This window comes from Elephantulus edwardii, unplaced genomic scaffold (assembly GCF_000299155.1).
Source record: "Elephantulus edwardii isolate Elephantulus edwardi_28Jun2011 unplaced genomic scaffold, EleEdw1.0 scaffold00146, whole genome shotgun sequence".
Lineage (NCBI taxonomy): Eukaryota > Metazoa > Chordata > Mammalia > Macroscelidea > Macroscelididae > Elephantulus > Elephantulus edwardii.
The window spans coordinates 6,039,101-6,043,575 of NW_006399896.1; the positions used below are offsets into that span (position 1 = coordinate 6,039,101).

Consider the following 4,475-nt stretch of genomic DNA (forward strand, 5'->3'; position numbering starts at 1 on the left):
AGTCCAAAGAGGCTCTCTTGGTAAAAGGTTTCTTTAAATAAAAAACAAAACAAAACCTTTTTGTGTGTACAGTGGCAGCCTGACCCACATCACTCTAGCACAATGCAGACACCAAACCAGCACACGCAGGCAGGCATACCACCAGGGTGAGTCACAGTCATCACGGAGCAGCGCACACAGGTGTGAGGACTGTCCTACCAGTGGGCTACATCTCACTGGGCTCTCTAACCTCCAGCCATGTCTCAAATCATCCAGAGGCAAACCAGTTTAAAATGTGTTTTGTTTTCAGTCAACCAGCTATTGTTGTTGTTATGTGCCATCAAGTCGCTTGCAACTCATAGCGACCTTATTATGTACAAGAGCCCTAAACGCCATTCTTTTTTTTTTCCAAGTTCATTATTTGTTTTCTTTCTCAAAATACTACGTAAGGGTTATGATCATGTAAGGAAAATTATAATTAACATTTTCCAGATAAAGATGGAATCCAGGAGGATTTCCAAAGATTTCACCAAAGCCATGCATACATAAGTCAGAACGTAAACACATAATCACCATCAGTGTTAATACAGCATTTACATAGGGTGGTTAACCTGCTCTCACTCACCTGATCTACTGCCTAAGACTAGGAAAAGATCAAAATTAAGAAATGTGAAGAAATCATTAAGAGAATTCTTGTTATCATGTAATAAATAAAAAACCTATGAATTATTAATACAAGATAATATTAACTAAAAAGCTTAGCAAAGGCAGGAATAGAAATGGGGGAGGAATTCTATACAAAACTAACAAAATTTCTGTGAAATAGTGCAGTAAAAGAAAAAGAGATGGCTGCAGCAGGAAATAACAATATAACAAACTCTTGATACAGATGTGGAAACACATAAGCAGAATACAGATAAGATCCTTTGCAAATATGCCTTATTCCTAAATGCCATTCTATCCTGTGCTAACCTCGCTATCTCAAACACACTCATTCCCACCACCCCAATAACAGAATCGATTCATCTCATCGAGGATCTTTCTCTCCTGCACTTTCTCTCCACTCTCCCAAACCTGATGTCCAGTCCCTCCTTGCAACATGCCCAAAGCATGTCAGATGAAGCTTCAGAATCCTTGACTTCAAGGAGCATTCTGGCTTTACCCTCTTCAGGACAAACCTGTTTGTTCTCCTAGCAGTCCACGGTATATTCAACACTCTTCTCCAGCACTACAGCTCAAAGGCATCAATTCTCTTTCTATCATCCCTATTCACTGTCCAACTCACCGATGCATAGCATGTAATTGCGAAGACTATAGCCTGGATCAGGCACACCTTAGTCTCCAGCCTGATGTCATTGCTCTTCAGTACTCTCGAGAGGTCCCTGACAGCTGACTATCCCAATACAATTCATCTCTTAATTTCCTGGCTGTTGTTACCAAGAGTTGGTTCATAGTTGACTGTGGAACCAAGTAAACTAAAACTGTTAACTATCTCAATCTCTTCATCTATCTGATGCTGCCAATTGGCCCAGTGGTAAGAATCTTTGTTTTCTTGGTGTTGAGCTTGAGCTTAAATCCAGAGACAATTTATACTAAACAAATTGAGCTAGACCCTACTTGAGTGGGTTTTGAATTTTATTTTTTCTGTGTTTGTTTGTTTGTTTTTAATACAAATGCCAGACTGTGCTCAATTGTCAAGCTGCATGCATGAAAAACTGGCCAGCCCAAACAACAAATGGAACTTCAAGAAATCCACAAAAGTGCTTCTAGGGGAGCTCTGGTGGCCTGGTGGCAAGGACCTGCAACTATAATCCCAGAGGCGCACGGTTCGAATCCACCAGATGCTCTGCCGGGGAAGGAGGGACAATTTCCTCCTGTACCAGTCAGATCTGATTTGATGGTACACTCACACAAAAATAAAATAAAATAAAAAGTGCTGCTTTATCGTTAAGGTAGTACAAGTACTTATATTGTAAAACTAATGTGTAGCTTGATGTTTAGGGGATGAGACCACCAACCAATACATACAGATTTTGTGTGTGTATGGACAGAAGGTACTTTTGACATTCAATTTTGCTGTACAGAAACAGAATGAATAAATGAACTTTTTTCTTTTTTTTTTTTGCAAGAGGCAAGTAAAAGATTTAATTTGATTTTTCTGGGTGGGGGGGAAGGAGTTGAAAGTAGGTCTTCATTTTGCAGTCATCATCTGTACAAATTCTTCATAGTTGACCTGTCTGTACCCGTCGATGTCTGCTTCTCTGATCATTTCATCTACTTCTTGATCTATTTTTTCTTCTAAGTTTGTCATGATGTGATGTAGCTCTGCCGCACTGATGTAACCATTGCCATCCTTGTCAAAGACTCAGAACGCTTCGTGGATTTCTTCTTCACTGTGTCTTCAGCATCCACTTCATTGATCATATCCTGTAATTCCGCTTCTGTTGGGTTCTGACCCAGTGACCTCATGACAGTCCCAAGTTCCTTTGTTGTCACCATCTCTATCGAATAGAGAGAAAGCTTCCTTGAATTCAGTGGTCAGCAACCGGGGGACGCAAAGGGAGCAAGGGTGGCTGTACTAGCGCAGAGCTGTGACGGCCCGGCTGCAGCTAAGGCACCTGGTGCTCGCGACCACGAGACTCTCCCAGCACCGCTGGCGCCTTAGCACGCACCTTCGCCCTGCGGTATATACGCGGACGCCGACGCCGCAGCCAGACTGAGTCATCTTTATGGAAGCTCATAGCCCCATCTTTCTCCAACCGTTGTATCTACCCAATGCTTCATCCTTGGCATCACCAGGGCTCCTGGACTCCACATAGCATGTGATTAACGAATGTCCTGTAAGACACATTCTTCCCCACCCACCCTCATTACTTTTCTCTTGCCCTGGTTCCATCCTACCCCAGAAGGTGAAAATGGAGCAGCCTCAGACACACTCAAGCCCATTGCTGCTGTCACTGTGTCAGTCCACCTGGTTGAGGGTCTTCCTCTCTTTGGTTGCCCCTTAACATTTCCAAGCATGATGTCCCTAGCAACTTGTCCAGATTCTGTTAGACATCATCAGCTCTGCCTCCAAGGATCCTCTGGCTACATCTTCTCCAAGATATATCTGTTCTTTTGGCAGTCCATGAGATGTTCAGTACTCTTCTATACTATAATTCAAAGGCATCAGTCTTTCTTCTGGCATCCTTATTCATTGTCCAGCTCTCAGATGTGTAGCAGTTGACCGAAAAGACCATGGCCTGAATCAGCCATGCCTTAGTCTTTAAACTGACATCATTGCTCCTCTGTACTTTGAAGAGGTGCCTGACCATTGACTTGACCCATTGCCTTTTTTTTATTTTTTTTATTATTTTTTATTATTTTGTGTGCGTGTACCGTCAAATCAGATCTGACTGGTACAGGAGGATATTGCGCCTCCTTCTCCGGCAAAGCATCTGGTGGATTCGAACCGTGTTCCTCTGGGATTGCAGTGCAGCTTCTTGCCACTAGGCCACCAGAGCTCCCCGACCCATTGCCTTTTGAGTTCTTGACTGCTGGTACTGATGATGTTGATCGTGGATCCAAGCAACAGGAAATCTTTGACAGTCCTTTCCATTGTAGTTGTTAGCTGCCCTTGAGTCAAGCATGACTTCTAGCAACCCTATGAACAACAGATCTGGATCTGCTCTATCCTGTGCCATGCTCACAATCTCTGACAAACTTGACCCTATGGCTTGCAGTCACTGTGTCAGTCCATCAGTTTAAGGTCCTTCCTCTCTTTCACTGACCTTCCACCATTTAAGGCATCATGTCCCCTCACAGAACTTAGGAGAGGTTCCTGGTAGCAGACCTGATCCATTTGTCTTTTGATTTAACTGCTGATACTGATGATGTTGATTAAGGGTGAAATCATTGGCATTGTGTAGTCCTGCCCAGTCATTTTGTCACAAGACTGTGGGTGTGTTGACTCGCAGCTATTCTATGTCCAGGAACAAACCTGCCTGGTCCTGGTCACCTCTCATTGAAGCCACTGTGTCAGTCTGTTTTATCAATGACCTTCCTCTTTTTTGCTGACTCTGTATTTTTAGCAAGCACAGTATCTTTCTCCAGAGACGGACTCCTCATTCTAGCACGCCCACAAACATCAGAGACCAAGTCTCACCGACACATTTGTTTATTCCTTTGGTGGTGGTTATATGCCATCGAGTCCACTGCAACCCTTTGAATAGCTGCTCTGAACTCTGAGCCAATCTCAGCATCTCTAACACTCCTGACCTCCTTGACACAGTCACTGTGTCCATCTCATCCGGGGTCTTCTCCTACACTGACCCTCTGCCCTTCCAAACATGATGTCCTTCTCCAAGAACTGGTCTCTCCTGACTGCATGCCCAAAATACATGAGTTTTAAAATATTTGCCTCACGCACCGCAGCCGAGCGAGCACCTTCTCCGGAGCCGCCAGCCCGTACGACCCTCTACCCTTCGGACAGCGGAGCGGCCGGGAGCCTGCAGCGC

The 4,475-nt window shown here is 44.1% G+C and overlaps 1 pseudogene; it reads right to left on the reverse strand.

The window, feature by feature from the left end:
- Nucleotides 1–2,170: 2,170 nt before the first annotated feature.
- Nucleotides 2,171–2,720, reverse strand: LOC102846437 (annotated as a pseudogene).
- Between the last annotated feature and the right edge of the window lie 1,755 nt (nucleotides 2,721–4,475).